Below are 12,105 nucleotides of genomic sequence, written 5' to 3' on the forward strand. Positions count from 1 at the left end.
GTTTGTGTCACACAGCACTGTTTGTGTCACACAGCTCTGTCTGTGTCACACAGCTCTGTTTATGTCACAGAGCTCTGTCTGTGTCACACAGCTGTTTGTGTCACACAGCTCTGTTTATGTCACAGAGCTCTGTCTGTGTCACACAGCTCTGTTTGTGTCACACAGCTCTGTTTATGTCACAGAGCTCTGTCTGTGTCACACAGCTCTGTTTGTGTCACACAGCTCTGTTTGTGTCACAGGCACTGTTTGTGTCACACAGCTCTGTCTGTGTCACACAGCTCTGTTTGTGTCACACAGCTCTGTTTATGTCACACAGCTCTGTCTGTGTCACACAGCTCTGTTTGTGTCACACAGCTCTGTTTGTGTCACACCGAGCTGTTTGTGTCACATGGCTCTGTTTGTGTCACACAGCACTGTTTGTGTCACACAGCTCTGTTTATGTCACACAGCTCTGTCTGTGTCACACAGCTCTGTTTGTGTCACACAGCTCTGTTTGTGTCACACCGAGCTGTTTGTGTCACATGGCTCTGTTTGTGTCACACAGCACTGTTTGTGTCACACAGCACTGTTTGTGTCACACCGAGCTGTTTGTGTCACACGTCTCTGTTGGTGTCACACGTTGCTGTTTGTGTGTCACAGGCGCTGCTCCCACTCCGTGCCGGGTCTGGCACAGGAGCTCCGGGAAGGACAGGGGCAGAGAGGGTGGCATTGCCCAGGGATCGCCAGAGAAGGAGAAGAGCCGAGAGTGACCCAGTCTGTGCCAGGGCAGCGCGGGCAGGAGGCGAGGCCGGAGCAGGACGAGCTCCTGAGCTGGAACTGACCCCAAAACATCGCGGGGTGCGCTGCAGGCAGGACGGGCTGAGCGCGGCCAGGAGGGAAGAGCAGGACAGGAGGAGGGAGCTGGGCTGGGCTGAGGGGGCTGCAGCCATCTCCTGTCTGCCCCAATCCTGTGGGGCCACTTGAGCCGGGAAAGAGCCGTGGAGTGTCTGGTGGACACTGGAATATCTTGTTCTGTAGTTACTGGCTGTGGGGGACCTTGGAGTAAAAGGTTGTTGTTGTTCCTGCAGCAGGAGGAAATCCCCCAGGGCAGGAATCCCTCAGGGCAGAAATCTCTCAGGGCAGGAATCCCTCAGGGCAGGAATCCCTGAAGGCAGAAATCCCTCAGGGCAGGAATCCCTCAGGGCAGAAACCCCTCAGGGCAGAAACCCCTCAGGGCAGGAATCCCTCAGGGCAGGAAATCTCTCAGACATCCCCTGGAATTCAGGACTGGGAACACAGAATGAGCCCAGCCTTTCTCCATGGGTGCCCTGTGCCGCTGCTCAGGTGGGGTTTGCTGTGCAAGGTAAATGCACCATTGACTTTTCCAAAGTACTCCGGGCAGTTTGCAAATTCCCCTGGAAAATGCATGGAAAGTGCAGCTGTGCCCATTCACCCAGGGAAAGTTTTAGGGTTTCTCTTTGAGCCAGCTCTCAGGAGCTCTCAGAGAATTTATTACACTTGAGATGGCTCAGCTGCCCTGAATGGCATAAAATTGGCAGGAAGCTTTCTGAGGTAGTGTTGGAAACAGGAAAAGTTTTAATTAAAGGCAAATTAACAAAGCTCTTACAGAGAAAACTGAGCCAGGGGCAAAACCTTCTTGCTCCTACTAGAATATCCCACAAAACTGATTATTTCCTTTGTTCTCTTCTTTTTCTAGTGGATTACCTCAGTCAGACTTTTTAGCCCTTGTCTAACTAGGTAACCTTAGGTTTGAGGTGAGGCCTTAAAGTCCTATGAGGTGTTTTCTTACCAACCTGGGGAGAGAAATGTCTGGGCTTTTTGCCTTTTTAAACAGACAAGGAACAATTTAATCACTCCGTCAACAGAGAGCCCATTCCTACACTGAGGTGCCCTCACAGCTCCGGTTTGGGCTTGGGGGGTCCTGGGCCAGAGGGAAACGTGAGTCCCCAGAAGCTGAGCAGAGGCCGGGAGTGAGCCGGTGAGAAAAGAGCAGCCCCGCTGAAAGGAGAGCCCGGTGAGGAGTGGCAGTGTTAAAAGGCTCTTTTTTACAGTTTGGGACACTGCCAGCTCCAATGTACCGCTCCAAGCCCCGAGAGGAAGCCGGAACCCTCGGGACAGGCGGGGCAGGAGCCAGGGGAGCTCAGCGCCCGGAGCCGCTGCTCACGGCGTGTCCCCAAAACTGGCACTGCTCACGGCGTGTCCCCAAAACTGGAGCTGCTCACGGCTGGTCCCCAACCCTGACAGTGTTCACGGCTTGTCCCCAAAACTGGCACTGCTCACGGCTTGTCCCCAACCCCAGAGCTGGTGACGGCTTGTCCCCAACCCTGGTGGTGTTCACGCCTTGTCCCCAACCCCGGCACTGGTCACAGCTTGTCCCCAACCCTGGCTGTGGTCACGGATTGTCCCCAACCCCAGTGGTTTCCACGCCTTGTCCCCGGTCCCGGCGCCTCCCGGGCTCACAGCCAGGGACCGGGCGGCCTTTGGGGCTGGGGGTGACAGACTCTGCCCTCGGTGCCCGAGGGGGACAGAGCTCGGTTGTCGCTCGGTGCCCGCGGGCAGAGCCGCGAGCGAGCGATTCTCCCGAGCGCCGCCGGGCCCAGCGCTGGAGCGGGGAAAAGAACCCGAGCGGGGCGGGGCAGGGACCGGGAGGGACCGGGGAGAGGAAATGCTGGAAACGGAGAGCGCGGGCACGGCCCTTGTCAGCGATTGTGTTAATTCTGTCATTGACCACGAGCCCAGGGGAGAGCGCGAACGCAGTCCCCCACTACCACAAATTATGCAGTCGAGTTTCCCGCATTTGGGGAAATCGCAGGGGTCAGCACACCCGGAGTGCAAGGGATGAGCCTCGCCCTGGGAAAACCACCTGCCTGATCATGGTGTCTCCCCTGCCAGGTAAGTATGCCTGCCCCGCCGCGCCGCCCCCGGGCCCCGCCCGCCGCACGCCTCGCCACCACACGGCCAGCGCCGCCCCGGCCCCGCTCCCGCCCGGCCCCGCGCCTCAGGCCCGGCCCGCACGGCCCGGCCCGCGCCAAGCCCGCGGACAAGCCAGGCCAGCGCGGGCCGGGCGCGGGACAGGCGCGGGACAGGCCCCGGCATGCCGCGCGGCGACGCTAATCTGCATGGACACGCCCACTGATCGCCCAACCGCACCGCCCCCAGCCCGCTGGGATTTGCATGGCCACGCCCACTCCCCAAACCCCGCCTCGGGCCGCGCGCTCGGGCAGCGCCCCCTGGCGGCGCGACGGAGCGACCCCGCCCGGCCCGAGTGAGTCCGGAACCTCCCGAACGGAACCGGATCCGAACGAACCGGATCCGAACGAACCGGATCCGAACGGAACCGGATCCGAACGAACCGGATACAGAACAGAACCGGACCCCCAGCTGTTATAAATTCGAAGCTTGACCAGGCCAATACTCAAGCAGCAATCAATTCATTAATTAATGTGGTAAAGTCTGAGCAATGCAGGCTGGGTACAGCGGGGAAATTTTCCCTCCAGCTGCACGCCGATAGTTGGGGCTCACAGGTATTTACAGGGGTGCTCAGGAGCTTTCTCTGCAGTTTCTATTCCCAATTTTTACATCACAATTCTACACACGATTGTGATTTAGTTTTTCTCAGGATGTATCCCAGAAAGGAGGATCCCCAGATGGTGGGGTCCAGCTGCCAAAGAAGAAAGAAGTCTCCCAGCTGGTGAGGCCCAGAGTCCAGATGTGGGTTCACCTTTTAATTGCAAGGACTATAAATCTCATACCAGTGATGTCCAGCTGCCCTTGGTGGAAACTATCAGTCCTGGAGTTGATGTTCATCTTCCTTTCTCAAGCTGCTTTTCACTGTTTTGTTAAGGCGTTGAGATAAGCACGTTTCCTTTTGATAGATTCTAAAGCTATAGTTCCAAAGATCCTTACTACAAGCAATATTCTAAAATTATACTTCAAAAGGTTGTTATTGTAAAACTCTTTAAGGCTTAGCTACAAGCAGAAAGTTCCTGTCAAACAGCAACATCCTTAAAGCTTTAATTCGAATGCTCCTGAATCAACTGAAGACTTATAAAGGTTAATTGCAAACAAAGGAAAGGTTCAAAGGCTTCTTCCATGCTTTCCTTCCTCAGTTGTTTATTATAATTGTCTTTATAGCTGTCCCACGGTCGGTTTCCACACATATCACAGTCACAGATACACACGTTGCCTGTATGTACCCGACACAAAACACAGCTTGGTGTTTTACAAATGTGAATTATATACAAGAAGATGCAGACAACCTTATGAATACGCACGCGCCCCTGCGATGTAACAGTGAATGGAGAACACGGTTTGAGGTCAGCTTTTGGGAAGTCACCAGCGACCAGTGCTGGACTTTATCCCTTTTATCCCTTTTATCCCTTAACAAACTTTTATAAAAATTCCAATTCTGACCAGTGTTTCTCACAGGGTGGTCCCAGTGTGGGGGGCACGGTGGGAGACAGCCACGGGGCGGACAGGGCTGGAGTGCCGTGGCAGGACATGGAACGCTGTGGCAGGACATGGAACACCGTGGCAGGGCTGGAATGCCGTGGCAGGATGTGGAATGCCGTGGGGGGACATGGAATGCTGTGGCAGGACATGGAATGCCGTGGCAGGATGTGGAATGCCGTGGCAGGACATGGAACTCTGTGGTGGGACACGGAACGCCGTGGCAGGGCTGGAATGCCGTGGCAGGATGTGGAATGCCGTGCCAGGATGTGGAATGCCGTGGCAGGACGTGGAATGCTGTGCCAGGATGTGGAATGCCGTGGCAGGACACCACTGCTTAAGGCGGGCGAGAGACTGGCCCAACCCGCCACGACTCTGCTTCCCAATATAGACCGATGGCTGTCGGCCAACTGTTCTCCACACCCCGCCGTTCCAGAAAGTTCTACACGCCCTGCTGCCCCATTGGTTTTCCCCGAGTAACCGCTCCCACTCTGCCGCCCCGTTGGCGTACCCCGTGTCACCCCACTTCAACTCCTTCCGAGTCCCTTCCCCGCTGGAGGATTTGCATCCCGACTCCTCCTTCCTTCCCCCGGTTATACGCCCTGGCCGTGATGCTGCTCCTGGCACCGGTAGCCAGGCAGGGTTTTCTTATTTGCTCGGTTTTCTCCTCACCCCATCCGTACCCTTGGATTTTTCTCTCAAGAAACCCTGCTGGATCCGCCCTGCGAGGAGTCGTCTGGTGAGGCTGTGGTTGCATCGTCCGGGCTCAGGCGTCTGGAGGGCCGGGGGGTTCTCAGAGCTCCCCACAGGGAACAAAGGGGGGCCCGGGCCCGGTGCTTGGGGGGCTGGTACATGACGGAGGGCCCAGTGAGGGGGGTCAGTGCTCGGGGCGGTCTGGGGGGACTGAAGGAGGTGCTGGTGTGGTTTTTGGAGGGCTGGGGTGGGTGCTCAGCATGTGTCCTGCAAGGCACGGAGAGGGCTCGTTCACCCTGCGCCCACGCCGCCGCGCGCTCCCAAAGTGACCTGACAACGTCCTTGGGTCTCTGCAGAGGTGACACCGGCTCCACCATGGCGTGGGAGTCCCGACTCCGTGCCTGCAGCAGCCTCGGGACACAGTCGGCGCCGTCTTGGCACTGCTGGGCCCCTGCACTGCCACTGGGGCCACCGGGGTAACCGCGGCTGCCGTGGGCTTTTAAGAGAAGATTGTGGAGGTCCTTAAGTGTGCCCTGCAGCTGATCCCTGAGCAGGAGGGCGCTGGCACCCCGCAGCTGCTCGGCCGCGCGGGCACTGGGGAGCGCCTGCAGCATCTGCCCCAGGGTGGTGTGGATCTCCTTGACCAGGCGCTGCAGCTCCCGCGGGTACGCCGCGGCTCTGCCACACGCGGCCTCCTCAGCCACCCGGGCCCAGCTCTCCCTGACGGTGGCCACCAGCACCTCCTGCAAGGCACTGGCCCAGGTGATCCCAGGGGTGGCCCCGCGGCTGGCCAGGGCCCGGCCCAGGAAGGTGATGGCGCGGCGCCGCAGGGTGCTCCAGAAGTGCCAGGTGAATCTCCTCAGGGTCCAGCACAGGGACCTCTGGAACACGGCCAGCATCACGTCCCTGTTTGGCCTCACCACGGTGGTCACCAGCTCATGCCTGATAGCCACCACGGCCACCAGCAGCTCCAGCAGCTGGAGAGGGGACAGGGGAGGTGTCAGGGACCTGGTGGCACTTGTGGTGTCCAGGGATGCGTGTGCCCTCCCGGGGTCCCCTTTATCCCCTCCCTGGAGAGCTCTGCTGTCCCCTCTGTCCCTCCCTCGTTCCCTCTGCGACCCCCCTCGTAGCCCCTGCTATTCCTCTGTCCCCTCTGCTGTCCCTTGTGCAACCCCCTTGTAGCCCTTGCCACCTGCTTGCAGTCCCCTCGGCCACTCTCCGCCAGCTCCCGGGTCTCCTGCCCCACCGTGTGTCCCCTGCCCCACCGTGTGTCCCCTGCCCCACCGTGTGTCCCCTCTGCCCCGCCGTGTGTCCCCTGCCCCACCGTGTGTCCCCTGCCCCACCGTGTGTCCCCTCTGCCCCACCGTGTGTCCCCCTGCCCCACCGTGTGTCCCCTGCCCCACCGTGTGTCCCCTCTGCCCCGCCGTGTGTCCCCTGCCCCACCGTGTGTCCCCTGCCCCACCGTGTGTCCCCTCTGCCCCACCGTGTGTCCCCCTGCCCCACCGTGTGTCCCCTGCCCCACCGTGTGTCCCCTGCCCTCCCCATGTCCGGGTCCCCTGCCCCACCGTGTGTCCCCTGCCCTGTCCTCGCACATGGCACTGCCCGCTGAGCTACAAAATGGGAAAAAACAGGTGGGGCCGAGGCATCTCCCCTTCTGCCACGGAAAGCTCCCGCTTTGGGTCAGTCCTAGGGGTTTAGGCACAGTCATAGGGGTTTAGGCACAGTCCTAGGGGTTTAGGCTCAGTCCCAGCGGCTCTAGGCTCCATCCCAGGGGTTCAGGCTCCATCCCAGGGCTTTAGGCTCAGCCCCAGGCGGTTTAGGCTCAGTCCCAGGGGGTTTAGGCTCAGTCCCAGCGGGTTTAGGCTCCATCCTAGGGGTTCAGGCTCCATCCCAGGGGCTTTAGGCTCAGCCCCAGGGGTTCAGGCTCCATCCCAACGGGTTTAGGCTTAGTCCCAGCGGGTGTAGGCTCCATCCCAGGGGGTTTGGGCTCCATCCCAGGCGGTTTAGGCTCAGTCCCAGCGGGTTTAGGCTCAGTCCCAGCAGGTTTAGGCTCCATCCCGCCATTTCCACACCGCTTCCGCTCCCGGCTGCATTCCAGAAGGAACACACATCACCCTGCTCACTTCAGACAGCGGCCGAGCAATCAGCAAGTGCCACGTTGCTTCAATTTTTAAATTCTTGCTGCGGCTGAAATGCGGAATTCCGACAGCTTCCGTTTCTATTTTTATCTTCATTTTCTTTTGCATGTATTTTGGGTCCTTTTCCTAATTAATTCTGTTTCTGACTTGGAGTGTCTCAAGGGTTCTGCTTTCACACCAGACCCGTTTTCGAGAAATATTTTGTGTTACGGGTGGAATATAATTAAAATGTAACCGTTATAAGTGTTTTGTATTATTACTATAATTATTATAATTATTCAGTATTTTATAATTATTTTGTATTTTTTCCCATCTGCACCAGGGCTCAGGGTTGCAGCGAGCTGGGATTGAGACAAAAATTAATATTAAAAAAAATTAATAATGTTAAAATAAATAATTTTAAAAATTAGATAAAAATTTAAAATTAGTTATGATGAATAAGTAAAGAATTTTAACTTGATAATTTAAATAATTTTAACTTGATTATTGGTCCTTTGTTAAATTGGAATTAGTAATATGAAATCAATATTTTCAAAATAAATATTTTTTTAAAAAATGTCAAAATCGAGACTGGAAGAAACCCCCACATGTCCCCAATCCCTACTGAGGACAAAATTCAAAATGTCTCCCAAAATCCCATTTTCTCCTCCCAAACCCCCATTTTCCCCCCCAAATCCCCAATTTTTCCCCAAATTCCGGGTTTTTGCCCCGTTTTTGCCCACCTTGGAGGTGCTGGCAATGTCCACGGCCTCGGCGATTTCGCGCTGCGAGATCCTCACCGTGTCCTGGCCCGGGTCCGCCTCCAGGAACCCGCCAAAAATCCCACAAATTCACCTTTTTCCCCAAAAAAATTCCCTTTTCCCCCCTGACACGATCCGTCCTAAGGACGTGATTCGTGAAGGTTCTTCTTCACTGACCTCAGGGTGCAAAAACTGACACGACAAGGGGATTTGCAGTAAAATCAAAATACATGTACTTTTATTAAACAGCCGTAGCAAAGATGCGTTAGAGAGGAGGGGAATGAAGAGAAGGGAAAGAATAAGGAAAAGAAAAAGAAGAGAGGAAAGGCAAGGAGGTGTATAGCTACCAGACGTGCGGATGACAAAGTCCCTCGAAGTCCGATCGACGAAGAGGCCTGTCGTCTTCACGTCAGGGGAGATCTCCAGGGTATCAGTCAGCTCTAACCTTTTTTATAGTCCTTTTGAAATGGGGGAAGGGGACCCATTTCAAAATAGTCTGTTGATCAAGGGTACAAGGAGTCCATCAGTAGTCCATCAGGAGCAGGCGTCGTCAGCAGCAGATGTCATAGGCAGGAACCATTGTCTTCTCGGTTCAGTGGTGGCTTGCAAAACTTGCTCCGGTCCCCACGCACGCCTTCCCTCACCCTACGGTGGGGATTTCAGTCTCAGTCCTTTTGGGAAGAAGAGGGGAGATTTTCCATGTAGGGGTCGCATGTCTCAGTCCTTGAGGGAGAACCCTCTCCCATCTCAGTCCATCTGTCACGGTGGTTGATGTACAGTGAATGGAGGGTCTTTTAGTGGTGACCTCTGGGAAGGTCATTCCAGAGAGAAAGTCCAGCCAAGTCAGAAGGGTGGAGAAATTCCTGCACTAGTGTTGCTAGGTGATGCAGGCGAAGGAGAGCACACTGCCCCTTCTCGGGTGCAGTGTTCCATGAGTTGAGCAAACACACCCGTAGGCAATAATCTGGCTCGGTGGACCAGACAGACCTGGATTTTCAGAACAGGATCTTTCCCTTTCCCCGGTGGTCTTGGCTTTCATGACGATCGAGAGGCAAAAAACGAGGGAAGTTTCAGACAGACTCTCACACCCGCCAAGAAACTCACCTTGTTTTCCACCAAAAATTCTTTTCCCCAAAATTCCCCTTTTTTCTACAAAATATTTAATCTTTCTGCAAAAATTCCATTTTTCCCCCCAAAAATTCCCCTTTTTAACCCCCAAAAATTCCTTTTTTTCCCCAAAAAAATTATTTCCCCCCAAACTCCCTTAAATCCCCCCCAAATTTTTCTTCTCTTTTCCCTCCCCAAAATTCTCTCTTAACACTCCCCAAAACAAATCTTTTTTTCCCCCCAAAATGTCTCTTTTTTCTCCCCAAAAAAAATTATTTTTCCCCCCCAAAAAATCCATTTTTTTCCCCAAAAGTTCCTTTTTCCCCAAAAAAATCCCTTTTTCCCCCCAAATTTTCCCTTTTTTTCCCCCAAAAAATTCCCCTTTTTCCCCTTTTGGGCCATTCCTGATGGATTTTGGGACATTCCCGATGGATTTTGGGGGTTTTTTTGGGATTTTTGGGGTTTCTCACCCCAGCTCCTTGGGCAGGAGCGGTTCCCATCCCGCCGCTTTTTCCGCCGCTGAATTTTCTTGATTTCCCAAATTTTTCAGGTGCCAGCGGAGCCGGGGGGCGACGGCGCAGAGCTGGGGAGGGAAAATGAGGGGTCAGCCCCAAAATTCCAACAAATACACCCAAATTCCCACCTCAAATCCCCCCAAAATTCCAACAATTCCATCTAAATTCCCCCAAATCCCCGCCAGATTCCAGCAATTCTATCCAAATTCCCTCAAATCCCTCCAAAATTCCAACAATTTCACCCAAATCCCCCCAAACTCCAACAATTCCATCCAAATCCCCTCAAACCACCCCAAAACCTCCCCAAACCCCCCGGGATTGTCCCCAAAGTGTCCCCAAGGTGTCCCCAGGGATGAAATCCTCAAAATCTGGCACCAAAATCCCAAAATTTGGCACAAAAATGGCAAAATTTGGCAGCAAATTCTCTGCAATTGTCCCCAAAACTCCCAAAAATGTCCCCAAAAAGTGTCCCCAAATTGTCCCTAAATGGTCCCCAAAGTCCCCCTACACTCAGGAACCCGCTAAAAAAGCCACAAAAATCCCCAAAAATGCTGTAAAATGGCCAAAAAAAGTCCAAAATAGCCAAAAAAACCCTAAAACCCCGGGGAAAAAACCACAAATTGTTCCCAAATTGTCCCTAAATGTCCCCACAGTGTCCCCAATCCCATTAAAAGAGCCACAAAATCCCCTAAAAATGCTGCCAAGCCCCCTAAAAACCACCAAAAAAATCCCCTAAAAATGCCCTAAAATTGCCAAAAAACCCCTAAAATGGCCCAAAAAGCCCTAAAACCCCCGGGAAAAGCCCCAAATGTCGCCAAATTGTCCCTAAATTGTCCCCAAATGTCCCCAAGTGTCCCCAAACCCAGTAAAAGAGCCTCCAAATCCCCTAAAAATCACCCAAAAATCCCATAGAAATGCCCAAAAATGGCCAAAAAAAGCCCTAAAACCCAGGGAAAAAAACCCCAAATTGTTCCCCAACTGTCCCTGAGTGTCCCCAAATGTCCCCAGCGCATGGAGGAGAGGCTGGGCTCGTTCCAGAGCTCGCTGGGCTGGGAGATCCGGGCGCTGCAGGGCCCGGCCGGGGCCATGAACCCGCGGCTGCGGAACCAGCGCGAGGTCAGGGAGCGCCTCGGGGGCTGCTGGACGAGCTCGTGGTGCCCCCGACATCACCAGGAGGGAAAATGGGAATTTTGGGGAAAAAGTCCCCAGAAAAAAGGGATTTTGGGGAGAAAATTAAAAAAAAAATGGGATTTTGGGACCAAAAAATTGGATTTGAGGAGAGAATTCCCCAAAAAAATGGGATTTTAGGGAGAAAATTCCTGAAAAAATGGGATTTTGGGGAGAAAATTCCTGACAAAATGGGATTTTGGGACCAAAAAATGGGATTTGAGGAGAGAATTCCCCCAAAAAATGGAATTTTGGGGAGAAAATTCCGAAAAAAATGGGATTTTGGGGAGAAAATTCCAAAAAAATTGGGATTTGAGGAGAAAATTCCCCCCAAAAAAGTGTGACACAGCGCCGTGCCTGCTGCCTCTGCTGGGCCTGGATCTGTGCGGGAACTGGTTCTGTTCGGGGTCTGGATCCATTTGGGATCTGGATCTATTCGGGATCTGGTTCCTTTCAGGATCCATTCAGGATCAGGATCTGTTCAGGACCAGGATCTGTTCAGGATCAGGATCCGGTTCCCTTTGGGATCCATTCAGGATCTGTTCAGGATCAGGATCCTTTCAGGACCCGGTTCCTTCGGGCTCTGGTTCCGTTCTGTGCAATCCCCAGCTGTGTTTCGTGTCAGGTACATGCAGGCCACGTGTCTATCTGTGACTGTGATATGTGTGGAAACCGACCGTGGGACAGCTGTAAAAATGAATTCTTATAAATAACTGGGGAAGGAAAGCATGGAAGAAGCCTTTGAACCTTTCCTTTGTTTATTAATTTATTAATAACAATTAACCTTTATAAGTCTTCAGTTGATTCAGGAGCACTGGAATTAAAGCTTTAAGGATGTTGCTGTTTGACAGGAACTTTCTGCTTGTAGCTGAGCCTTAAAGAGTTTTACAATAACAACCTTTTGAAGTATAATTTTAGAATATTGCTTGTAGTAAGGATCTTTGGAACTATAGCTTTAGAATCTATCAAAAGGAAACGTGCTTATCTCAACGCCTTAACAAAACAGTGAAAAGCAGCTTGAGAAAGGAAGATGAACATCAACTCCAGGACTGATAGTTTCCACCAAGGGAAGCTGGACATCACTGTTAGGAGATTTATAGTCCTTGCAATTAAAAGGTGAACCCACATCTGGAATCTGGGCCTCACCAGCTGGGAGACTTCTTCCTTCTTTCAGAAGCTGGACCCCTCCATGTGGGGATCCTCCTTTCTGGGACACATCCTGAGAAAAACTAAATCACAATCGTGTGTAGAATTGTGATGTAAAAATTGGGAATGGAAACTGCAGAGAAAGCTCAT

The 12,105-nt window shown here is 53.3% G+C and overlaps 1 non-coding gene across 1 annotated transcript; it reads right to left on the reverse strand.

The window, feature by feature from the left end:
• Positions 1–2,736: 2,736 nt before the first annotated feature.
• Positions 2,737–2,900, reverse strand: LOC135298279 (U1 spliceosomal RNA). Its single transcript, XR_010360278.1, has one exon. It is a non-coding gene; the product is annotated as a U1 spliceosomal RNA (small nuclear RNA).
• Positions 2,901–12,105: the final 9,205 nt, after the last annotated feature.

The sequence above is a fragment of the Passer domesticus genome, chromosome 3 (genome assembly GCF_036417665.1).
Source record: "Passer domesticus isolate bPasDom1 chromosome 3, bPasDom1.hap1, whole genome shotgun sequence".
Classification (NCBI taxonomy): domain Eukaryota; kingdom Metazoa; phylum Chordata; class Aves; order Passeriformes; family Passeridae; genus Passer; species Passer domesticus.